This window comes from Filicampus tigris, chromosome 5 (assembly GCF_054856515.1).
Source record: "Filicampus tigris isolate MCC_2025a chromosome 5, RoL_Ftig_1.0, whole genome shotgun sequence".
In the NCBI taxonomy this organism is placed as follows: Eukaryota; Metazoa; Chordata; class Actinopteri; order Syngnathiformes; family Syngnathidae; genus Filicampus; species Filicampus tigris.
The window spans coordinates 3,405,841-3,433,065 of NC_141221.1; the positions used below are offsets into that span (position 1 = coordinate 3,405,841).

Sequence of the window (27,225 nt, forward strand, 5' to 3'; positions counted from 1 at the left end):
GAGGCCTGGCGTGCCTTTGAAAACGCACCTCTGCGGTTACGTGTGGATGCCTTTTTTGAATGTGTATTCCAACGCAGGCGGGGGGGGGGGTGTACGGTTGTTAAAAAAACCCCGGCTAGGCGTAGACAAGGCCTTCAACGAGCAGCGACTCTGTATGACGAAAGGCAGCCTAAATTGTGGTCGTGTTGAATCTTAGATACATTTCTCCGCAAACAGTTCTCGAAATGAAAATGTTTGAAAGCAGCCGGCGCTGTTAAAACGCCGCGACCTGCTGCTCAAACAGGACAGACCGTCATCTAAACAGCTTGGACTGATGCCAGTCGGTTCTGCCAGAACGCTCTTTTTTTTTTTTTTTTTCCCCCCCCCCAAGCAGGCTGAGCCATTCATTATGCCACTAAAGGTCAGCAATTTGTACAAGTCAATAAAAATGTTAATAAAACTAAGAGCTCACGAGAGGGGACGCTCTCGTAGCCTACGGTCGCACACGGATATGTGAGCGGTCGGGTTTTGCAGAGATCAAAGGTTGGAAAACAGCAGTGATCCGGAGGGATATACTATATCGCCGTGCCCCGCAGTAATCCCGGTCAAATTCCACCAACTGCTCGCAAACGTGGATACAAACACTTTGCTGACAAATGTCTATTTATGCAACCCTAATGTAAACCGTGGTCGAAAGTGAGCCGACCAGATGAGACCACTCGTAAATACCGTTTTTACAAAGTGCTATTAGGCAGTTTTTAATGGACGTCACTTTCCTTCTCATTATAATAACATAAACGTGCTATTTGTGAAGGAGGAAAAAAAAAAAAAAAGTGATGACTGTTGATGCAAGTCAGGAAGTGGATATGGGGTGGTTTATTGCCAAGCAACCAGTCATTATCCTCCAGAGTGGAGCGAGGTGACCGGCCATCCGTCTAACTCGGGTGGCTCGTCTAGCTCCTGTGTGCAAACCGCCCCTCAGACCGCCGACCCCCCCCACTCCCCCCCCCCCACTCACTCGATGCAACCACATCCCCGTCTCTCGCTCTGCGCCTTCCCCACTCTCTCGCCCTCTCTGCTGTCTCCCCGTCCGAATACAAACAGAGATAAAGAACGCCGCAATCGCTCTTGACACACAAATAGGTTAACACAATAAAGCCGGCTTTGCCTGGCTCACTCGAGGGAGGAAAGCAATTCCAGCGGCAGGCAGGAGGTAATAAAACAGGGCTAGGCGTGCGTGTGTGTGTGTGTGTGTGTGTGTGCGCGCGCGGGGGTGCGCGCGCGCGTGTGTGTGCGTGCAATACATGTCCTCATGTCAATGTTCCTATGTTTTTGTATGTGAGTGGAAGCAGGCACCCGAGCTCTTTGGCCTCAGGGTTCAATATCGTCGGGATTTGCAACCTTTCCTTGACACAAATAACATGGTGGGAGAAAAAGATGGGAATTCCAGCTTCCTCCGTCGTTTAGATTAAGGAAACTGGAGCCTAATACCAACAATAGAGCTGACCCGCACCAGCCCCATTCCGATATGTAAATGTGCCCCCGTGGGTCAGCTGCTGTGTCTTTTGAACTGTATCCAGCTAGGTTGGAATTCTCCACGTCGACTGATATACGGCTTTTATCTGCGCAAGCCTCGGCTTACTGTCCCCGCTGCCAATAAATGATAAAAATCTCCAGAGTTTTATTAAATCGTGCAGCATTCACGCTCAAGTTTGGTGAGAAAATTGTCAGGTGGCTTGTGCGATTACACTCCAGACCAGACAACATTGTTTTCTACAGTCGGTGAAAATTTCATTACTTTACGGCGGGCGCCTTACAATCGGGTAATGGCCTCTTTTTTGTCACGGACACAAATGGTCTGTGGGAGGTGTGACGGCGAATAAGTGTTACGCATTTGAGACAGTGTAATATGCAGGCAGCCGGCAACTGTGCCGACGCCGGTCAGCATAATGCGCACTGCTATTTGGTGATACGGAGCAAGTGACAGGAGAAAATAGAAGTCAATAGCTAATTCCTGGACTGACTGCAGTATAATCAAAGGCATTGAACCTTGATGCATCCACGCAACTGATGTATCTCCCTCCGGGCGATTATAGACAGATGACATAGGTCACACGTCGCCTCATTTTTTTTGTATTTTTTTTTTTGTATGTCAATACACAGACAGAGTTGGGTTGGATAAACCCCACGCACGGGACAGGAGAGCCATTTGTTCATGTCAGCCAACTCCCCATTCTTCTCCCGCTGTTCCCCCAATCAGGTAATCAAACTGCACGGATGTAAATTGGTGGCTTTTGTCAACAGGGAATACATTATGAAAGCATGAAGAGAAAATATCTTATCTGTCTGATGTATTTCCTGCTTCTGCAGAAAGATGCAAAGCCTGAGGGGGGGGGGGGGTTGGGGGGGGGGGGAGCAGCGGGCCAAAATGCAGCGAGATGGAGATTAGGATGATGTGCAGTTCCTTGTTCCATTAAAGTTTGATCTTCCTCAATAGCCGAGGAGAATCAGATATCTCCCATTCAAGATTAAAGTATACCAGCATAGAGGGGGAGATTAATCAGAGGGCTGCATGAGAAAAAAAAAAAAAAACAAAAAAAAAAAAAAAAAAAAAAAAAAAAAAAACCTTGCTTCTGGCATGGAAAACAGTGGCAATAAAGAGTTCGCCAGATAATGTGAAACACAGCGAGGCACAATGGTGAATCAAACAGCGTGTATGGGCCTCCACAAAACACTTCAAAGTGTAGCCCGGACTGAGATACAGTAGCTGGAGACCAACAGCGGGGGCCCCATCTGATAGTGGCCAAGACCCTCGTTGCGGCATAGCGGTTGGGATTGAAAGAGGGCACGTGGAGGATTTTCCCATGTTGCTCACTGTCGCCAGACTCCTTGAGCCTCGCCTCCTCTCGCTGAGATCAATGACGCCGGGGTGATTTCACAGCAGCCTGCACTGTCACCCAGAACAAATCAATGTGAGCATGAGGAAGGCAGGAGAGGCATTGTTTTTAAGGGGAGCAAATTCACAGTTGGGGAGCGTGTCAGATTTGTTTTTTTTTATCCTTCAGCAAGGAACACTTTGGAGGGAGCTCGCCTGCCCTTGCCTTTCTCACCGGGGTGGAGAGCCAACAAGGTGCACAGCTATCAGGCATGCAGGAAAGTAGATTATTGCTCCTTTAGGAGTCAATGAGGTGCTACCCTCAAAAGGTGCAGCTTTCACAGCCCTCCACGCTAGACTTTTTACAGCGGTTGTGGCATGAAAAAGAGGAGCGGCTAACTTTAGAGTCGAATAATTAGCCCGATGGGGTACCATGAAGGACGCACATGGCCTTGCGCTGTACTCATTAACCGCATGTGAAAAGCGCATGAGCTCTTTTAGACAATAAAAACGCATCAGCTCACCTTTCCATATTAATGGCTACACGTTAACCTAGATGTCTGATGGGACGTGACTTCCATTCAGCCTGACCGAATGAGAGGACAGGGGTGGAGGTGAGCATTGTGGAGAGAGGTCATGGGCTCAGTGGTGCCTCTCATGAACGTGCTGATGGACAACTGTCATCTTGGCAGACCGCAAGACAAAAAACGTTGCCTCGTAAGCCATCTTCAAAACAGGGACCCAACCTGCCTTTCGCCCCAAAGTCAGCTGGGATCGGTTCCGGCTCACTCGTGATCATGAACAGGATAAGCAGTACAAAAAGGATGGATGGATGCTATGACATAGTATTCTTTCATCGCATTTAATTACAACTTTATTTTATCATATGCTTTGTTTGCTGATTAGCTTGGAGAACACTGCCTTACAGTGGAGGGCGGTGAGTTTGTGAAATAATGTACAAAAACCGCTAAATAACAATGTGTGGCGTTAAATAAGAGACAGGCATTTTGGTTGATTAAGGACGAATACCGCTTTACTCAATAAACGGTTACCTTCAATTTCCAATAAATCACCTCTAAATCTCGACACTAATATACCCTTTCACAATCAATATTTATCTAATAACACGGCAAAAACTTTAAAACTTTATATCAAACGCACCCTGCTGACCAGAGATGCTGATGTAGACGACCTTTATTTGCTCCTGCCTGCCTGTGTAAGCTAGCTTTAGCGCTCATACATGCTGCTCTGGAAGTGCCCAAAAAATACTTTTACGGGTTGAAAAAAAGCATAGGCAGAAGTTTCTTCCTCGCTCCAACAACGCACATTCCGCATACAAGCACTTCCTGTACTACAAAGACCAGGATTCCTTGCGGTTGAGCATGCGCAGTGTCCCGATCGTGTCTATGTGCCGGTGGTTATTTTTGCCTTTTTAGCTCTCCCCTCCAACTCTCAGCAATAATGCTAAGCACAGCATCTTATGTTTTTATTTTAATGCATTTTCACTTTTTTATCCTAAGTATTTGGACGTAAATTTCAACTTTAACGGTGAAATCCATCATACGCGGGAATTCAGGCTACGTCGCCAGTGTAGGAACGGAACTCTTTCGTAAAATCGAGGACTTCCTGTAATGAACTGTCAGAAATGAACGAATACAATTTAATTCAAGTTGTAATTGTAGGTCAGTGCTTCTGATCGCGTGTGGGCCAGCAGAGGCCTTGAAGGCCATGAATGCGCACCACTGCTGTTTTAAGGCCTAGATAGACCAAAAAGATGCTGGCCAACAGTGACAGACGCTTACCCCCCCCCCGTGGCGTCCGGCCGGCTGTCGACACGTCACGCTGGCAAAACGCACCGCAACGACAGATAGCGACGCTGACCATTAAAGTACCTTCTGCGCATGCATAAGATGTAATACCCTTCCATACCATCGGCGGCGGTAGTCACCATTTCTCATGGTTAGAAAACTCCAACCGGAAAGCTGTTGGCCGGGGGCGGATTATAAAAACGTAAACAATGCATTCGGCTATATTCCTCGCTCACGATGATCTCCTACGCGAAGTAAACCATCACGTTCTTGACACGGTATTGTGAAATACTTACATTGTCAACCCTCGCTCTTGTACTTGTAAAAAGATTAAAAGCAGCGGAGGCGTGCTCACTGTTTTTCCGCATTTGCCACTTCCCCTTGGTGCTCCGAGCGCTGATTTGCTAAGATAACAGCCAATCAGAGTGACCAAATGTCACGACCGGCGGCGCCGATTCAATAAACGTAAGCGCCCCCAGACGGGTTACGACACTACGACGGTGGCCACCACATCAATCAGACGGCGCTTAAAGACGCCACGACGCTTCACGACCTCCGACGTCGGTTTGGTCTATCAGGGCCTTTATAGTGAGGCACGGGGCATTGAACGTGGCATCCATCTCAACTCAGGTTTACGTTCCGTAACTATAGTTCCTTGCAAGTTGCCTCCAAGTCACCTCAATTACCGAAATGATCATACACGGAAAAAGTTCTACGCCACTGTAAACGCATCTTTTGATACAGCTTTTCTATTGCCTCACAAGAGCTACTTATCAAAGTGGAATGGCAAACCTTCTGATCATCACAATAAAACTGATAAAACTGTGCTCACAGGAGCAGCCGCCGTGAACCACTATTTGACCCTGAGATCATGGAAACACCAACAGATGGGGCAGAAAATACGAGGCACTCGCCCGACACGCTCGGTGCAGCCGCGGTGAGAGCGTGAGGTCAAGCATCCGCTGCTAAAATAGATATAGTTGCGGAGGTATTGCTGCTAAGTATACAACAAGGCAACGATGCCATGTCAAGCTGCCTCTGCCCCTGCAGCTGAGCAGAGAAGACCTTCACACACGCTGACACCCACATATACACAACCATCCATGTAATGTCACATCCCATTTTCTCTGTACATCGCCTCACTCACGGCGACTGCTTGAAGGGTGTGTTCGTCCCACCACAGACGATGATCAGCGCGTAACGCTTTTGTTGTATGCCTTTTCATGTCTCTCTATAATGTGGCTAGCGCAATAATCAGGAGAGCGGAGGTTATGTTAAATCGCGTAGCACTGTAAAGAAAAAGAAAGACGGGATGCGTCTCTTTTGTTTGCCTGCGCATGAAACTTTTCAGGAAATTAAACACTTTGATCAAGAGTCTAATGAGCAGCTTAGAGAGGAAATGTGGCTTCAAGTGTCCGCTGATGTTTGCTAGTTAAAAGATACATTTCTGCCTGTCTGCTTCAAAGGCGTAGTATATTTTTCAGGATATCTGACATCTAGTGAATGTATGGACAGCAGATCTGTCCCTAAATGTTATTAATCAGCATAAAAAGTGCAAACACGCGCGCGCACTAAAACTGTGACTATTTTAGTCATCTTAATTGCTAAAATGAGATTGGCTGCCTCCGGGTAGGTGTTGAGACAATCAAACCATGCAAGGATTAAAGAAGAGATTAATACACAGAGCAGGAAATTAAACTTCAGCAATTTAAATGATATTCAAGACTGTTGCTCTCTTTTCACTACAGGCAGCTGCATTAATAAGCACAGAATATGTTAAGGCGACCAAACTATCAATCAATCAAACTGATGTGTAATTTAAGAAAAGGCCTAATTTAGCGCATTAATTTGGTTGGTGTATTGCTCAAATAGTCGGAATGGCTGCGAACAGTCTTAATGAGTAGCACATGTAATTTGGGGTTTTATTTGTTTTTATTGCAGCATTGTTGATCAATCACCCAAGCACTTAATTGCGATGTTGAACATGCTAGCCGTGTCAGGCAGTCTTGGGTAAGCTTAGCATTTATCATGGCTTTTCCAACTTTTCTCGGCATCCTTCCGCGAGTGTACGATACTTGTCAGAAATGTAGCTTACTCGCTGCCACGGAGGCGATGGTTACAGATTTCGAAGCGACTCCACAACATGTTTAGGCATACTCGTAGCCAGCTGAAGATGTTGCTAGCTAGCTGCCTCTGCATAAGTAGCACAGAGCTTCCCTCGACCTCTGACTTCCTCCGGTAGGTGAAGATGAGCATGAGTCTGACTTCTCCCACTTTATAAAAAACTTGAGCTCCTTCTCACATCAGTACTTTTCCTGCCAAATTGTGAATTACTTCGTTTTCATTACCGGGCCCATTTCTGCCTCTACAGAGTGCAGTTAGCTAGCAAGCTATGTCTAATCCCCCCTGAAAAAAAATGTATTTTCCCTGCATGCCCCAAATTTACAGACTACCTCTGTGTCGTTATTTGAATTCTCATGTGTTATGTATTTTGTTTGTATCGAAATATGTTGAAACATAGTATTGTGTGGTTGATAACTAGCAGGAAGTATGTGCTCAAATGTCTGTAGTGTGAGCCACAGGCTGAATAACGTGTTCCACTGTGTTGAAAGAGATACTTTTAAGAGTTTCTTCATGCGCATGCCATGTACCAAAAAATGTACCAAATTGTGGCCCAAAACCAGCGGTCTGGACCGCACCCTGGGTCACCTGCAGCGTCCTACAACTAGCTGCATGTCATTTGCATGACAGGTTGAGTGTGACGTGTGCCCACCTATTGGAAATACTGCGCAACGACATTGAAATGATAGCGTGGTTTTAAAAACCTCCACTTTGAGACCAGGTTGACAAAGTTTCTGTTTTCTGTCTCCAAAATGTTTTAAACAAGGAAACGACAGTTGTTTTCTGTTTTTAATCAAAACCACCGAATGTAATGTAAATGGCTAGTGTGGAAACGATACAAGTACAGCGGAACTTGTGAACACTCGTCTGCGAGACCATCTTGGAAGGGGCGAGGGCACAATTTATTGTGAAGTGTTATAATATGTTTTTTAACGCCTGTGTGACTGTTAAGAAAAATGGCGATGCATGCTTCCTCTAAAAAAAAAAAATGCTACAACTATTATTATATCTGTTCACTAACTTGAATGACAATTAACAATGTTACTTCTTGGTACTTGTTACATTGACTTTACAGTTAACAAAGGCTTTCTGATGGGAACGGTTTGACCCTGGAACAGATCAGTTACATTTCCGTCGCTTTCTACAGAAATAAATAGACTTTCAATCAGAACCAATAGTTGACCAGCATTCCTGGAATGGATTGTGTTTAACCTCAGCAGTTTGACTGAATTTGTTAAGAATGAACAACAGGAAGTAAGACGAGCAAAACGAGACTCGAGTTGAATCTAAAGCCTGCAGTAGGACATTTGAAGGTCTAAAGTGAGAGGAAAATAACAAAAGCTTTCAAAAGCAAGTCAGTGAATAAAGCGGCCAAAAAAAAAAAAAAAAACCACAAGAAACTCCAGAAAGGTAATTCAGTGACCTAGATATTAAAGCTTCTCTGTCACGCTGTTTCCCGGTGCCTCGTCCAACCATCACATTGAGTTAAGACAAGCATTATGCTGGGAAGACTATTTGTTTAGGTGAGGAGCAGCCGCACAGCTAATATGAGCACAATTTGCTCAGCAGGTCAGAGGCGCAGAGTGGAGGAAGTAAATGAGGCAGTTGTGCCCCCTCGGGTGCAGCCCCCTGCCTCATACATCACCGGATGTTTTATTCAATACAGCCAGGAAGGCTCCATGGCAGGTGCCCTGGCTGGGGTGCAGGGTGGGAGGCGGGGGAGGCGGGCGGGCATTGGACATATTACATTCAGCAAGCTGCTTGTCGACGGGAGAGAGACAGACTGGCTCCAGCCAGGGAGATACTGTATATTCCGAGGATAATGTTAAAACATAGTCTGCGTGCAGACGTATTGCTGCACAGTCAGCGAAAATCATATCATGAATGTTCATTTATGTACAGGGCACTTTATCAGGACACAAACTGACCATGCTGCAATCAACGATAGCTACTTTGACAAAAGGCACAGGAGTTTCTTGTGTTTTATTTCGGACTGGTTCTGCTATGCCGTGACACCGAACGCATGGGATGCGTGGGTTATTCATTTGACTCCAAAGTAACTGTCATTTTTCAGGACTGCACCCAAATAAATCATTAGCAACACATCCACAGCGCAGCTAAAACACCACCCCATGCAACGACCTTATAAACATATTATTAGCTTTCATAAGAGTGCAGTGCAGATACATGTACCTAATAAAGGCAAGTGCGTTTGCGCATGGGTGTGTGTTGGGGGGGGGGGGGGGCTACAAGTTCACAGGAGCCGAATTTTTATAGCCTGAAGTATCCCTATTCATACGAAAAGAAAAACACACACACACACACGCACGTACACCCCCACACAAAGTACATTGAAGATCATTAGCCGGTGGTAGCGTTAAAGGCTGTATGTGCGCGCGTGTCTGCCTGCAGAGGGCACACAGAAGCTTCCCCAATCATCCTTGGGAGTGAAAAGTTTTACAGTTGGACGCTCACATCTCGGCTGAATTTTACGAGGCCTGCAGTAAAAATCCTGCCATAATATGCAGGAAGACTATAAAAGCACAGTGGATGTCATTAACACTCCGGGGTGATGAAGCACTAATTGCAGCAGGCATTTGCAGTGAGAGGTTCGCACGTTTGGATCAGAGCCCGCAGGAAGAGCGGTACCGGCGTCGGAGCAGTTCAATCATACTTCAAAGTGGCTCCTGGAACTATTCGAACACGTCCGTTTTACGACACTCCGTCTTCTTTCTTTCTTTCTTTCTTTTTAACCCCCCTTTTTTTTTGTGGCTCACACACACGCCAACAATGGACTTCCATGTGGGACATCATTAAGCGAGCCAACAGCTTTGACTAACATTCACTATCTCGTTAAAACCCCAAAGACGGAGAGCAAGGTTCTGACAGTGCGTTCAATGTTGAAAGACAGCCCTTAAGACCTGACTTTAGAATAATACATAAATATATTTACCATAAATTGTTCCGTAGTGCAGACTAGAGCTCCATGCAGATTTATAACATCGCCCGAGCAAGCTGTGTGCTCCCAATTAGAAATGCTTCATTTTGCTCCAATCCAGCAGCGCCGATGTCAAACGCAGATGAAGTTTATCCTCTTCTTCGTCCTCCACCCGTAGCGATTTAAATCCCACACTTGACAAGCTTTTGGAAATTTCCTCGGATCGACTGCCAAATTTTTAGCGGAGGGCAAACGGTGCAGAAAGAAACAGGTCCTCCGAGGAACAATTGCGCACCGCAAAGTGCGCTTCAAGCTGTCGACGTTTCGCCTCCGGAGCGAGGTGAAAGGTCCTGCTTTGCGTTTAATTTCACTCGCTGCTCTCTCCAAGCGACGAGACAGTTAGTGGAAAGATTGGCTGCTTGATTTATGCACTATGCAGTATTCCACAATTCCAAGAGAGAGAGAGAGAGAGAGAGAGAAAAGATCCCAGCTGTTACGGTTTCAAGTGGTCTAAAAATGATCATTCAAATGCGAGGATACAATTGAGGCAATCCTGTGCGAATGGCGCATTGACACAAATCAAAACTGAGAGCGAAAAAATGGCAATCTTCAAGCGCTTGTGGGGAAAGGAACAAGAAATCCCGGCGATCCGGCTCCACTCGGTCCGTCACTTTCTCCCCTCGAAGATGTTTTTGCCTCCACATCCACAATGTGGATCTCCGGCTGCTCTTGTGCACTGACCTCACCCGTTGCTGCTCTCTTTGCTGCATGAACCAATAAAAGGGGAGGGGGAAGCAAAAAAAAAAAAAAAAAAAAAAAAAAGTTGAATTTGGATGAAAGGGCTGGCAGCTCCGGGATGCGGCGTTCCTGCCCTGGTGCCGAGCTGCTGAGACTGACAATAACCCGGAACGCTGCAGCCGGTCGGGCTGAAAAGACCGCCCACCGACCAATCAGCGAGGCCGGCCAAAACAAACATTCCCACGGCTCGGCCAATCAACGATAATTGACGACTGTTACCATAGAGATGCATGGCGTCCGAGCGTCTGAAACCACGTTGTTTACTTGTGTAAAAAAGGAAAAAAAAAAGAAAAAAAATATACTTCTAATATTAATTACTGTGGCAACATACATAATGAGATCTTTAATCACTATTTTATCCTCCGCAGCACTTCATCCATCTTTCGGCGGCATACGTAAAGGTTAACTGTGACATCCCTTATTGAGGAGAACTCAAGTCTGACCCAATACTGAGAAATAAAGGACTGTTATACAACCACAATCATACACATCCAATGAGAGTAACCTATACAGTAAAATTAGCTTGTTCAAAACATAGCACGGCCATTTTTGGGGGGCACATAAAGGATTAGGATGTGATATCTTTTTAAAGAATCACATAATAGAACAGTATTTTTTGGCACATAGAGGATTAGGTCCTTGTAGACAATCACATTAAATGAGAACCAATACAGGAGCTGCACATTTGGCCTTTACAATGACAATAATTACAATTTAATTGGCACTGTTGACTAAAAATTCACTTTTATAAACAAAATTCCATCCTACTTTGCACATTTCTTCCAAAAATGTGACAACTCTACTTGACTTAGATTTGCAAAAAGCCATCAGGCGCACTTGCGTCCGTCTGGCTCGGGTCCGCAAAACACATGTTTTTGCAAAGAAAAAAAATGCGGCCTTCGGTGTTTTTCATCTTCATCATCTTCCTCTTGCCAACACTGCATCGGGTCACAGACACCCAAAGGGGAAGGACAAGCAATCACACATCAAGGACTCATAATAAGCTGACGCTGGGAAGTGGGTGATGCAGCCCTCAGCTTATGCCAGCGCTGATAAGAGCCTGAAAGTATTACCTCGGTCTGGCAGCCTGCTCCAAGAAATCCATTGTGAGCCGGGTCATCAATTCTGCCCTATCTGATTGCTCCCCTATGCCGGCTATAGATGCATGTCACCGCGCCGGCCTCACCGCCCTTTTGAATTCTCTTTATGAATTGCACTTTCACGCGACAGCATCACCTCTTGGGAGAATAGTTACACATGTTGCACAGCGGCATGGGGTTGGATGAGAAAAGTCAATGGTCAAACGGCGGGAACATTTCCGGACAAAAGAGTGTCCTAAATCCATCCTGTATTAGCTTCAATCCCGTCTCCTTCCTCATCGCTGCCGAGCATAGAACAAAGCCTGCGGATTCCAGTCCTATTACATATAGCGTGGGGCTTTACCGTCAATCAAACACATGAACGATCAATAGAAAACGAGCCAATCAAGGGGCGGGCGCCACTGCGAAGCGGGCATGAAGGCAAACAAGACATTTGATTAGCTGATAAGCAGATGACTCAACAAACATTCAAGGCGTGTGTACTACGGTTTGATTAGCGCACGCCCAATACACCGAAGATTGGACACAAATACATTGTGAAAACACTCAGCTGTTCCAATCCCCCAAGGCGGCATGAGGGCACATAAAAACAATGAATTATTTATGGGCGAGACGAGCGAAACATCACAGTAGATAATTTACTGTGGGCTATATTAAATGGAGCTTTCAAAATAATATATCTGAGCGCGTTCGTTTCCCAGATATCATTGCGAGTGACATGCCGCGGAGCCTGCAGATTGGATGTGAAATTGTATTTGAGAGCAATGAGCTTTTCACTAAAACAGCAACATGAGAGTAATCCAAACACTAATTGGGCCTCCTTCTCTCTCGTGATCAAAGCGTAGCTGCTTTGTCGCTGTTAAGGTATCAAAATAAAAGAGCTTCCAATCAAGGCAGGATTGGGCATGCCTCTCTTAAAAAGAGAGCCCACAATAAAACCATTCAATAAATCCACTCCAGCCTCTGTTTGAACAGCGCATCTCATAAATAAAGCCCTTTTTACGCCCCATCCAGAGCTAACATTAGCGTCTGGCTCGGAGCTGACAGGCTTGTGTTGTTAAAATGTGTTCCTGAAAGTGAACTCACTTTAAATGAGCAAACTTTCCACATGCAGCAAAGTAACAGGGTGGGGGAAAAAAAAAAAAAAAAAAAAAAATCAATGGCAACAGAGGCATGGAAAAAAGAGATAGCATTGATTTATCTGCCATTGATTGTCGAGGATCGCTGCATTGTGCCCCCGCGGGCGAAGTGCGTGCCGACTGCCAAGGGATGGGGATGAATCTGTAAAGGTGTCAAGTGGTTAGAGGACACACGGGTTGGAGGCTGAGCTCAGGGCACACACGGGTGGCAGGCAAGGGAGAGTGGTCCGTAGTCGGAGCGAGGGAAAGGGGGAGGCAAGAAGAATAAGGTTTGAGAAGAACGGAATATGCGCAAGGTTGACAACGCCTCTGTGCAAGGGTTCAATCTTTAAGGCGTTTTTAAAAAACGTCTTTGAAGAAGGCAGGTCGAGCCTTTCAACAGCGAGAGAACAAAAGAATACGAAACATTTACTTTGTCACAAAATCGGCGACCCTAGTGAGGATAATAGAGGATCTTTTAATTGGAAGCAGTCACATCATTAGAAAGGAAAACAAACACATCTACAGATAAAGATATTTGCCCCCATCTACTGTTCTGACGACAACTGTGTTAATGAGGTAACACCCGGCGAAACTCGGATGCCGATAAGTTCGCCCCCAAAAACGCACAGTCAATTTGGGCATTTATTAACTGAATAAAGGTTATTACAATCCGCGTGAAACAGTCTCTATAGTTGGTTGATAATCATAATAAGGGTGAACCAAGGGCTGCAGTTTGGCGCCACCAAGCAAAAGTCTTTCTTCAAAGGCAGAGATGGAGTCGAACTCAGCGGCAGTACGGCTTGCCTGTAAGTTGTAGCGAGTGTCTGATGAAGGAATTTGCAATGCACGTGCAGTAAAAATTCAAAGAGGAGGGAATAGTTTCAACACAACATAACCAATAAGTCCCCTAAAAATTAAGCATTGCAACGACTACGTATTGGAGAAATAAGAAGCAGCGCTGCAAAGTCAAGGTGGCCGTTGCGGAAGCATTTGTAAGTTTACTAAAAACATTTTTTTTGTTTTTTTTCAAAAACAGTCGAGAAGGCCCCAGGTAAACAAACTAGTGACTTATTTCTATATCACTTTTCAAAACAAGTTACAAATTGCTGTACAATGAATGAAAGGATGAAAGGAACAGAAACATGCATACATTAACAAAGCAGGGAACTAAAAGCAAGGTGATACGTGCGCTTTTAAAATAAGCTACAGTTAAAGGACGATGACATAAGCTAAATGTCAAGCCGCCTTGAAGATGTTTTTAAGGGGCAGGGAGTTTGTTGATAAGGGTGAAGGGGAGGTTGATTATAATGAATTTAGTTTCGGAGTCATTTAGTTGAAAAAAAAAGTTTCATGGCATCCGTTCCATGCCTCGGATCGACAAGTTCACATGTGGGCGGTATCTAGATTGTACTGCTTCGGAGGCGTAGAGTTTGCCTTCATCTGCTTAGCAGTCAATATCATGTCTCGGAAAAATCCCTCCAAGGGGAAGCATTTAGATGACGAGTAAGCAGGGACTTAAAATGGAACCCTGGGGGATCTCAATAAGAAGAGAGCAAGGGAGGAAGAGGCCACACCGAGCCTCGAGCAGAAAGGTTGTTTTGACGGATAAGATCACCGACACGGCCAATGTGTCAGTGGCTTTTGCAAATGTTGGCCGTGGGGTTTCGCGGCTTCAACGATGGCATATTTGGTTATGTCAAAGTTATGAAACGGAACATAATTTTATCTGTTACCTCATTGGTATGAGCCATGATCGGCATCGCGTTTAACAGAAGTTTTAAAGTATGACACTCAAATGGGTTAAGAAAAACTAAACAAGAGCCTTATTTGAAATGTTCTAAGTAGCAGGGGCGGAGCCATGGGTGGCCACCCAGATTTACAAGACTGCCCACCCAGTGAGATTCATGAAAAAAGACATACTTTCACATTTTTATGAAAGTGATTTTTTTTTTAAAATTGAATATTAAAAATGGCATAATTGTGGTTGTCTAAGGAAGATCTGAACTTCATATTGTTCGGTGTGTCATTTTATTTGAATATACCATGTGTCGGGACAGGAGGATTGTGCGAAGTGAGAGAAATATTCAGGCCCACCCTGATTTTTCCAGGCCCACCCATTAGCCACGTTCTGGCTCCGCCCCTGCTATCCATCCATCCATTATCTATACCGCTTACCCTCACAAGGGTCGCGGGGAGTGCTGGAGCCTATCCCAGCAGTCTCGGGGCAGTGGGCGGGCGACACCCTTGAATTGGTTGCCAGCCAATCGCAGCGCACACAGAGACAAACAAACATCCGCACTCACAATCACACCCAGGGGCAATTTAGAGCGTCCAATTAAACTACCAAGCATGTTTTTGGAATGTGGGAGGAAACCGTAGCACCCGGAGAAAAGCCACGCAAGCACGGGGAGAACATGCAAACTCCACACAGGAAAGCCAGCCGGGATCGAACCCACGACCTCTGAACTGTAGTGAAAGTAGTGTATAATTTGAGTTTATTCAGTGTGGAGTCAGAGGCAGTTGGCTTAAAAAAAAAAAATAAAAAAAAAAAAAGGTGTTAGCGTGCATCGAATTCTTCTGTTGCAAGCTTGACAAGATGCGTATATTTTGCAATATTTTATGTCTGGCTTGGCTAATAGATGTGTCTCCGGTCCGGAGACTTCCTACTGACAGCCAGATGTTAATAGGAGGGGAAGCCAGGACAGAGCTCAGGGGCCAGAGCAGCCATGCAGGCCTGCTTGAAGAAATACTCCTTCACTTACATAAACTGAAGTCTTTACGACATCCTTCGACCTCTCGCGTGTGCCTGTTAGAAATCACATCTTAGCCGAGCCCAGTCAGGATTTGTGCTGCAATCCCGCTTTGGTCCAAGACATCCTCTTACCTTAAACACAGATCAGTTGGTTGCCAAATAGTATTGCCACACCAGCATAAATGATTGCTAGCGAAAATGACGTTTCCTGGCAGGGTTTGAAAAGGCATCAGTTCTGGGAAACATCATAGCCATGGTTGTCGTTGTCAGTTTCAGAAATTATGCTCATTTGGGTTAAATAGGAAGACTCATTTGCAAAGGTGTATCTTAAAACTTGGCTCAAATGAATGAATGTTTTTTTTTTTGTTATATTGTTCAATTATATTTGCAACTCCATATAAAGAAGGCCGCCAAAAGTCACAGTGATTTTCTGCGCGCTATCCCCCACTGACTCGTACTTTATTGCTCTGTAATGACATTTAATGGATTTTACTTTTGTAGTACGGGTTTGCCTGGGACAGGATTTTAGAGTCGTCTGTCTGCATGTTCTTAAAAACTGCATTTCATTTTCTTCTCATTCATGGCATTAAAGCTTGAAAATGTATCGTTTTAAATAAATGAAAGGCTGGGCTGAGGACGCTGATCCTCTTTTGATAATCCTGCAAATTGTGTTGATTGCTTTGCAACCTTGTTTCCATTCAAGGTCCACAATTGGGGTGTCTGCGTGAGTTTTTCCGCCATCTTGTTTAATCTTCAAAAGCATCTGGTTTCCTGTAGGACCAATCAGAGATGAGATGTCTCCGTGACACACCGCCTGCAGCCTCAACAGACTCTCGCAGGAAGCCGTGAGCAAACAGGCGGGCGCTGAAGTCACAGTTGAGGTTGTGTGTCGACCTTTGTATTTGAAGTGTATCCTTAAAGGAAGTTGCAACTATTGCTGTTCACTAGAAATATTATAGTGTTGTTTACAATTGTATTCCTTAATTGTTGTGGGCATGGTGTAAGTTGTAAATATGAAATTGCATTGCAAGGGTCAAAATCACTTTTTCTTAGAGGAGCTATTTTGCAAATGAATGACTTCATTTCAGCAGCCATTTACAAATTTTGAGGAGCAATTTTTGGCAGGATAATCTCGGGGACCTGGAGCAAGGGTTTTAATGAGTAATAAATATACGACAGTATAGTAGGTTGGTTAAATAGAAGGCACGCAGCTATGGTATATCTCAGTATTAAAGTATCCCACTGAAAAGTCAATAGAGGGATGTATTCGGATAACCATTTATGAGGGCTGCTCCGTTCTCCGCCTCCCGAGTCCTGCAAGGAGGGATATCTAAAAAGTTCTCGTAGTGGCGGCAACTCTGATTCATTTTTATATATATATTTTTTTAAATACAACAATCACAATGTAGTATGGGCATATTGGGCATGGGTTGAAAAATTAAACCCTTAAAGCGAAAATCAACCTCAAGAATATGTTCACCAGGAGGCCCACTAGTTGAAACATGGCATTCCGATTCATTTTCCGTATGTGGAATATGAGTTAAGCAGCAAAATGCACTTGTTTTTAGCCATCTTTGGGGGCGGCCATTTTGTCTTCTGTCCACTGAAAATGACATCACAACTGTTCACAACGACCAATCACGGCTGACCTATTTTCTGGACCTGAGCCGTGATCGGTCGTTGTTATGTCATTTTCAGTCGGCAGGAGACAAAATGGCCGCCCTCAGAGATAGCTAAAAACGAGTGGATTAACACTTATTCCACAAACGCAATATTTATCAGAATGCCCTGTTTCAACCAGTGGGCTTGCATAGAACATATTCTTGAAATATGTTTGCGTTGACTTCCGCTTTAACAGTTTCGAATGCTGGTCATTTTTACGTACATACTTGTAAAAAGTAATATTATACAGTAGTCCAGGTTTTTATAAGCCAAATAAAGACCCTTGGCAGAACCTTTTCTGCTTTATGAAAGACCTCACTTGAGAAATTATTTGTACCGTGACAAGATTATTTCTAGAATTTTAATGGAAACCAGATAGTTCAGACAAAGCCTACATCTGACCGGAGATGAAATGTGGTTTATCTCACCTTGTCATGTCATATGTCTCTATTACAAGGAAGCAGAATCGTGCCAGAGTGTGGGACTGGGGAGGTCATACACAGTGTCACAGCACTCACACCTGGGACTGTTAAATCTCATTGGCGCTCCTGTTCCTTGCAAAAAAAACCCAAAAAAAAACGTAGACACTCTGGAGATGGTGAATGCATTTGTTACATGCAATAAGAGAAGTTATATTTCAGAACCTGGAAGGGGCTGTAAATGCGGGTTCTGGCATCGAGCAATCACAACTCAGCAGAAAAGAGCGAAATGACGCCACTCTCAAGAAAACCTTGTTTGTCCTCACACGCAAGCTTGCACACGCGCAGGCACACAAACAGCAGCTGGTTGAGGCAGGTCTGCCAAGAACACAAACCCTGTTCCTGTTGTTTGAGAGCTTCACATAATGGCAAGTCAGCTTGGAACTGGTGTGTGTGACAGCTGAAGGTCCCCTGAATTCACTCAGAGCGGACTTTACACCGATCTGATCAAGTGCATCGAAAATCGGTCGATATTTTGCATTCTATGCAAAATCGGTGATCGACTGTAAATGTCATGATTCGCACAATCTGTCAATGGCGTAATTGATCGGATCGGCAAAATACGACATTACATAGACGAGAAAAAAACGTGGGCTTCCCTCTATGCTTCGTCCGGCTATTTTATTTAAGTTTCCCGTTTTTCGTTTATCGCCTACAAAATGGGCATCCGTCACAGGCGGATAGGCGGACCGGTCCGTCACATAGGCGGAACGCCCAGCTCTGGGTACGGTTGTTACATGGACACGAAACACACACATTATTTTTAAATTAATTATTTTTCCACCTGAACAGCTTCACTACCATCATACAAATATATTAAGATGAAAAAAAAATGCTATAAATGACCAATTACACATCGGAAATTACCTGGATGGAAACAATGTACGTCATGTGCAGTCGTTACTTTCGAGGCACGGCGGACACCGTCAACTGATCAGTTTTTGCCTCGCAAAATACAAAATGCCGGCATCCGAACGTTCAAATCCCGCTGACGCACACTCGAGAATACACAAACAGAATAGTGTGTGCAATTAACGTGAAAAAAAATGTATCCGGCTTTTTTTATCGTACGGTCGCTACCAGTAAAAGCGTACGCCACGCTCAATGCGTATAATACCCGATCATCGCGGAACAAGCTATTTTTGTTGAACATTTTACCTTTGCATTTTTAGAGTGAAACAATTAAACTTCTGGCTTTAGTAGTTTGAATTGTTAACTGTAAACCGTAAAAGAAAATGTAATGTATATCTCGTCATACAGCTAAAGGTGCTTATCACACCAGTGGTTTTAGTGTGGAGACAGAGGCATGTCTACAGATATGTCGCCATAATCCAAAATTTAACAGAAAAAAAGACTGCTTTGAGCAGCCGTTTCCTACACGGCAGTTGCTTTGGTTTAAATAAATTTATGAGGTTTAAATGTGAGTTTTATACCTCAAATACAGTGTCTTTGTATTTGTCAAGGCACGCTTTGACACACCTCTTTTTTGTATTGTACACGATTATGAATTTGTACTTGTCTATGTTACCACCAGCGAGGCTTAGAGTATGCAATGAAATGATTTCCACATGCGGAGGCAGTTGAAGGACACAATTGGCACGGTGAAATGTGTTACAACACAAACGATTTGGAAGAGCAACTCGGTGTTTGTGTTGAAACAACACAGGAAAAAGAGCTTGTGAAAAGATTAGTGTCCGGTAAATAAAACATTTTCAGTTCATCAAAGACGCTTGAAGAAGCACTCCCAAGGTCAACTTTTTTTTTTTTTTAAAGCTTTCATTGAAATAAATACCACTCTGGGAGCATATTTGTTTTTTGTTAAATTCCTAAAGTGATGTTGGAGGCTGTCCAATGTCACAGCATGCATTAATTGTAGCTTTTAAGCATTAATTTCATTTCAAAATACTTTCACTGCAAAAGAATGTGACAATGTTTTAAATTGCTTTGACATTCAGATGGGGGAAAAAAAAAAAAAAAAAAAAAAAGTCTGACACTGTAGTTTGCAGAAGGAAAACCACTCAGACTTTTAACAGGTGCTAACAAGCTACAGAAAAGGTATGCATCATTTAATTTCGTGAGCTTCTTAATTGAAGGTGTGGAGCAGCTGCTTTAACTTTTTTCACGCATAGGCGCTTTTACAAGGTTGGCAAAGGGGTGGCAACTTCTACCGCCACCAAATGCCTTGCCACCCCAGTTGTCACCCCAACTGTTGGCAATGAATCTATCAACACTAAATTCAAAATTATATCAAAGATTCCTGATACGGTCTCCCTAGTGTGTCCAAACGTTTTATTCCCCGCTTTAGAATTCACTTCCACTCCAAATTGAGAATAGTCGTCTCTCTCTCGACCTGACTGAGTGTCATTACATGACAAAATGACAAATCTCCCAGGTTATATTATCAAAACGACGTATTTTATAACAAGTTTAATAAAGAAGAATAACATGTCCGGAGACAATTGACGAGGCAAAATAACATTAGCAGACCGATGGCACCTCTCTCTCAACTCAATTTTTTTATTTGTTTCTTAAGCAATTACAGCATAGTGGTTCTGTCTCTTGATATCAAATCCACCTATGAAATGCGCTGTATAAATCAAATTGTACTGTATCTATCGGTTGCCAGTTCTACTCGGCTATGAGAAAATGGGCTGTGGTCATGCCATCTAAGGCACAGTATCAAGTAGGTAACCAAGACTAAAATGTGGTCTTGTGCTGCCACCTAAACCATACTGAGTACTTTTCATTTTATTTCATGAAAAACAGAATGCAGTCAAAGACACAGAGTGGGTTTAGCATTGGAAATAAAATACCAAGGCACTCTCTTTCTTGACAAAGTGACTAAAAAAAAAAACAACAACAAAAAAAAAAAAACTTCAGTGATTAGTGGGCATCGCGTGTGCAAAAAGGCACTATAGGTAAAACTTTCTCGAGCTGTCACTGCCTCTCTCACTGAGTCGGACTCCAGTGGACAGAGGGACCATCATCACCGTCATCATCATCGTCATCATCTAGTGCTCAGCTCGGCACAATTTTGCACCTCGGCTTGCGAGTGATAGAGCTCTATCAGTTCTGACAGCTCCCTTGAGCCTAGTGGGATTTGAGAACTCCCTCCTTTCACCCCCAAAACCCACACTCAGAGACGCGCACACACGCACACCACTCTGCCGCCTTTCACTAAAACGCACGAAGGACGGGGATGAAAGGCGGAACAAAAGCTGTCAAAGCAAAGAAAGGAACAGGTTTGAGGATATCTGTCAAGATGCTTAGGACAATAGGATACTTTGTCCCTGGTTTCATTATTGGCTTGTGTTTAATTGGAAACAGACAGCTAATCACATTAGCGGCGACCTCTCCACAACTCAAGCAGCGTCGTCTCCCGGAGGCAATCACCATGACGAAGACAGTCTCATTGAGTTCTTGGTCAGCAAACTTAAGTCTCTACAAATTGCCTTTGACGCAAGTGAACTTTGAGTAGAAATGACTGCAAAGTAAGTCGACGTTAGCGACTATAAACACCATGACGAAAAGGACAATAAGATGTGATTTGGATTGACTGTACGTTCCATGTACGGCGGTCAGTTTTAAACACGTTTCCCGAAGCTTGTTGGCAAGGACGCTTTTACTCCTCCGATGTTCATCCAGTCATATGTTTTTTTTTTTTTAATTGCTTACCTTTCCAAATAGTGTCTGTTGATTCATTACCAGATGGATTTGAAAAACAAACCATCTGCCGCGCTAAATTAGCTAACTGGACAAATGGTGGTGAGTCCATTGCTTCTGCAATTTGAAAACCATGCTGACCGTCTTTATTTCATGACAGTGTGTTTAGGGCAAGCAACCGTGGTGTTTAATGCCTTGTTCTAGTGCTTTGTTCTTACCAGAGCGGACACTGCTTTTTGCTCACACTCATGCGCTCCGCATTGTGGTTAGATGAAAAAACATACCCCATGTAGAAAAAAAAAATAAACAGCCAACCGAGTGCTGCTCTAGCGAGTGACTGTTATGACGTTCATTGTGAAGTTTAATAACGTGATTTTATTTTTTTTTTGTCAAGCAGGACCAAATAGGGTCTGAAAATGTCTGGCAGTGAACGAGTTAAAGTGGAAGTCAACGCAAATTTATTTATTTTTTTTCAAGAATATGTTCTATGCAAACCCACTAGTTGAAACGGCATTCTGATAAATATTGCGTTTGTGGAATAAGTGTTAATCCACTCGTTTTTAGCCGGGGCGGCCATTTTGTCTTCCGTCGATTGAAAATGACATCACAACTGCTCACAGCGACCAATCACGGCTCAGATTCAGAAAACAGGTCAGCCGTTCTCGAAAAAATCATGTTTGGGTTGACTTCCGCTTTAAGCATCTTTGCAAATTGCAAATGTCCTCTACCTCGCTTTTTCTTTTCCCCGGAAAAATAATGGTCGCTGTCTGGGCGGCTGAGCCAATGACAACATAGGCACGGATCAGTTCAAATTGGGGTGGGGGCGGGTAGCTCATATCGCCCAATCTGACGTGGGCGCTACCTGCCGCTGCGAGGTTCAACCGCGGCAAAATTACATTTGAAAAACAAACCAAAAAAAAAGGTTGATCACAAGAGGGCCAAGGGGTTTACAAAACCCACCAACCGTGTGTTATAGGAATCCAAATGTACTTTTAGTTACAATTTGCATAGCGACAACGGTGAAGGTGAAGCTGCATTATAATAACACCTTGACCTCAATATTGCAGTGTGCACACTCCCTTCACTTCTTCCAGCTGTTCTGTCTCACAGTTTCCACCTGACTCATTTCGGTCTTTCCCCTACAATTGCTTCTAACCTTTGACTCCACGCAGCACTCTTAATCCCTTTTTTGATTCAAGAAAGGATGTAGGCTGAATTATTCAGTATTCATATTTCCATCTTCATCATCCCTCCACACTCAACTCTGACCTAAAAAAAAAATAAAAAATGCTGCCTTTCTTTCACGCGATGAATTACTACCCCGTCTTGTGTGAGACCTTGCCAATCTATTAATCTAACTTGCCATTTACTGTCTTTTCTCTGCAGCTCCGTTAAAGGTTGGCTGCCTCTCCTCTCTCTCAATCTGTCACTCAGTCTTTGTGTGCAAATCCCACATCTTACTCCCCCAGACTGAAATATTCAATTTGGATGCCATTTGTTTCACAGTTGGCAATAGAAGATATGTGCACTGTCCTTTGTATAAACTGGGGCTCTAATCACCAAAAACAGTCACCCTTCACCCTAACTCGTGTTAACTTTGCCCTGTCATGAAATCACATTTAGTTTTCACATCTATGGTATGTACTAGCTCTACAATGAAATTGTGCATTTGATGTGTAAAGAGGATTTGAAACAACCGTTTTTGTGTGTGTGTGTGTGTCTGTGTGTGTGTGTGTGTCAGGGAACGACTTTGTTTTACATAATGAAACCATTTTATCATGATTTTCCTGGAAGCCAACATTGAGGTATGGCGGTTGAACAATCTCTTCTGTGATGCTGGTTGACTTTCAATTTTGACAAAAATTCCCAACCTATTACGTTTCGTCGTTATGAGTAGCACATAATGAACTAGATTGTGCCCCTTGCATAAGTAAGATGGTAAGCTAAGTAAGCTAAAGCTAAGATAAACTCTTAATACTAGTAAACTAACCATGGGAGTAAGGGTAAGGATTTGTTGTCTTCTTTTTTGTGACCGTTTTTCACATGATTATTTCTATTTTTTATATACCAGATTTTCCGGACTATAAGTCGCACTTTTATATAAGCCGCACCCACTGTATTTTAAAAATGATAATGAAAAAATAATAATAAAAAAAGAATAAATGTAAAAACGCATATAAGCCGCATTTAGATAAGCCGCACCTATGTTGAAAAGTTAGATATTTACTGCATTTACAGAACGATTTTGAACTGTAAATGTACATGCATGTACCTGAACAGATTATTTCCTAACAGCGCCTTTTTAACACAGCAGCAACTTTGCTGATTAAAACGGAACAGAACCAAGAGACAACAAAATCCTTATCTTCATTTCACTGCCCGCTGCCACACCAGTTTGTCAGCTCTACTTCTGCATACCAGGTAATTCAGCACCTAGTGCATAGCGCCCTCGCCTGTTGAACTCCTCCACCTGCAGTCACATCCTGTTCATGGCAATTGTATTGTATTGTATTAGAGCGCCCTAGCGGTGAAAGAAAATTCCACAGAATAACCACATGGTTCTATAAGCCGCTGGTCATTACCTGAGCCCTGAGCAACTGTGATGTCATTTTCAGTCGACAGAGTGACAAAATGGCCGCCCCCTGTGATGGCTAAAAACGGGTGTATTTTACTGCTTAACTCATATTCCACAAACACGATATTAATCAGAAAGCCATGTTTAGACTAGTGAAGGCACATGATCATATTATTGCAAATAATTTTGGGCGGGGGGACGACTTCCCCATTAAGACCAGTTTTGGAGTACAGTGGACGCCTGCATACTCGCGGATTGATTCAGAAGAGGGTAGAAAGGGGACGCTCAATTTAAGAGGTTCTTACCATGTTTTGAAAAATACATTATTTTGCAAGCCTTCAAATGTGAAATCCAACCAGGAGGAAAGTGAAGGGCTTTTTTTTTAGTTACTGTTTTGCATTTTATTATTTTACATTGGCAACCAACTTTAATGCTCATCTTGCAGATGTTTCAAAGATGACTCACAAAATACATTTTTTTTTTTTTTTTGCCATACAGTCTAAAAGCTATTCTAATACGCTGATGCCTGCAAACTACATTACCAACATTTGACTTAATGCACTATTACCACATCAGAGATTTTCCCCTGCATGGATATACTTAAAATATGAATCGATTATAGCGTCGCTTTCTGGTTCCAGTAATGCACTCCGCTACCTTAGCTCATGCATCCTTTGGGCCCATTTAATCTCCGACGCCACACTTTCCAACACCTCGGCTCCAACTGCAAATGGTGACAATTGGTGACAATCCGTTACCCGGGGAACAAACTTGTTCTTGGCCTCTGTCATGAAAATAAAAATAAGGTCAAAAAAAAAAAAAGATAAAAAAAAAAAAATCAAAGAAGCTAATCAACAATGCCCACTGTTACGACAGTGACCGGACTACTCAGTGATGTCACGGCACTGCATCGGATGAACACAATTTTATTGAAGAGAAGGCCACCGTAATCAGGAGGAAATGACAAGAAACTAGTCGACGTTAAAAAAAGAGAATAAAAACTCTTTGTTCTGGCATCTAAAAGAATTTGATGGAAAGAGGAAAAGGTGGAAAGACTCGTCTGCAAATGAAATCCACTTGGGCTTGTGCATACCCAGAGACCCTCACAGTGGTATTTTCTCCTCAGTGGTTTTAGAACACCCTTCCTCCTCCTAATGGAAGGGAAGCAGAACAGATGGGACACAAATTGCACTTTCATACACCTCAAGGTTCAAGGCAATTTCCCCTCTGCGCCTGTGAAGTTCTCGGATTGCCTCTCCATCCTTTGAGCCTTTTCACTAATCAAAGGGGTTAGGGTTTGTTCGGTGCCCCCGACTTACGCTCACGCACACACGCGCACGAAAAGCACACGCGCGCCACACGTGAATGCAAGCACATACCCATAAAAGCCTTTATTGCATTGGCCACCCCTCATGTTTTGACGAGTCATCTGTGGGAATCATTTTGAATGACGACTGATGCGCGCAAAGTCGCTGCCTCCGGAAAAAAAAAAAAAAAAAAATGATGGCCACAAACCTGATGTTTGCTCTTGAAGGCGCACCTACGTTTGACGTGCTTCATAAAGTAGATCATTTTCTCATTAGAGATGATTGTGTCTGTGATAATAGAACAGCTGTCGTCACGCATGCAAACAATGCAGCAATAATTGTGATGGTATCATGATGCCGCCGTTTAACCGCGTGCGTACATGCACATTAAGATAACCCAAATGAAATCAATAAAATAACTAAATAAACAAAACTAGCAGTCCGCCTTTCGCCCACAGTCAGCTGGGATGGACCCCAGCACCTCCCCGCCACCCCGTACGGGATAAGCGGTGTGGAAGATGACACACACACACACACATATATAGAAATGGACATTCAGGGGACTTAAAGTTCCTCTTGAGGCATCAGCAAAAAAAAAAAAAGATTCTCGGCAAAGAACAGTTTTGAGACAAATCTTTTGAATTCACATGCTTTATTTGAAGTGAAACCGTTTTGCGTTGCAAACATCGTTATATGAGATGCGCACGATTGTACGAATGCGAAGTTATTCAAACACTATCGGAAGCCATCGTTCCATTTGATTTGCTGTCGTAGCATCCTGCTGAGGAAGTAACAAAATACCTCCGGCAATATTGTTTACAGCCCCTTTAACAAACAAACATCAGGGCCCATTTGACTAAATACTGCTGACGGATAATACGGTGATCAATCTCCATAGCAACCATGCCCATTCATTAATATTGCACTTGGAGATTTTGACAGATGATGATTATCATGGAGTGTGCACATTTTTTTTTTTTTTTTTTTTGTGAGAGGGGAGAGCTGGAGAAGGAAGTTTGTAGGCCGGGTTACCACAGTGCACCATCTTTCATTTCTGGCCTTTGTCCCGCACCGAGAGGCACAGCCTTGCTCTGCATACCAACCACGTGGTTAACTGTGTCCCCAAAGCAATTACAGACAATTGCGAAGCTAGTTAGCAATTAGTGGATTAAATGTAATGAGTCTGCTGTTGCCATGGCGATTGAATTTTTCAATAATGCTTGTCAGAATGAAGACCCCTTTAAAGAGAGAGAGAGAGAGAGAGAGAGAGAGATTTAACAGATGGAGGCAGATACAGGTCCAGTCCATTTACTGCTATCATTAGTTTGTTGTTGAATGCAATTAGTACTTTTCATGCTCACTGTAAAATGGGGAAAAGGCAGGGGGGGGTGAAAAAACCCCCCAAAACAACAACAAAAAAAACGTTGTAATTAACCTGCAAAAAAAAAAAAAAAAAAATCAATGTAACTGCAAAGCTCAGCATGAAATGCAGCCTGTTTATGGCTAAGAGCAGCTGGTGCGGGTAGCTTGAAAATAACCACACACGCCCTTTTTTTTTTTTTTTTTTTTTTCCCAAGGTCTCCACCTGCTCTATTGTGTTTTGAATCTTATTTTGAACAAGTTGTGCGCACTTAGCTCCAATGTTCTTCACTCAACCGTCAGCCGTAATTATTTGCTCAGTCATATGCATATTGCACATATACATTACCATCTGTGCTTTTTCTCCCTTCGGGGGCCAGTGCTGACATATTACAGCGAGAAGACTCATATTGAGTAGGATAATGGATTCCAAACTACAGCATTTCATATCCTGTGTAATTTGATCGCTATTTAGTCCGGATATCTGATGCCCGCTCCTCTCCCTTTATGAAAGTGTGTGCGCAAACGGGGGGCCTGAATCCAAAAATGATTTATGGCAGATTCATGAAGAGAGGCCAAGGGGAGAGAAACAGATTAGGTAGAAATCTGGAGAGATAAAGATGAGACGTCTGTCTGCCGCTGAGGGCAGCGAGACAAGTCCCGTCTATATCGAGCTCAGGGAAATGCG

The 27,225-nt window shown here is 43.5% G+C and overlaps 1 protein-coding gene across 2 annotated transcripts in view; it reads right to left on the reverse strand.

Moving 5' to 3' along the window:
* The window catches only part of fam222aa (family with sequence similarity 222 member Aa), a 109,028-nt gene that overhangs the window by 43,723 nt on the left and 38,080 nt on the right, over window positions 1-27,225 (reverse strand). Inside the window, exon 1 of one of the 2 annotated variants that reach the window (XM_086031866.1) lies at window positions 9,737-10,585. The exons of the other annotated variant lie outside the window; for it this stretch is intronic. The gene's annotated coding sequence lies outside the window, so the exon portion shown is untranslated. Of the gene's footprint in view, window positions 1-9,736; window positions 10,586-27,225 lie in introns of those variants that run through there. 2 annotated transcript variants of the gene reach the window in all.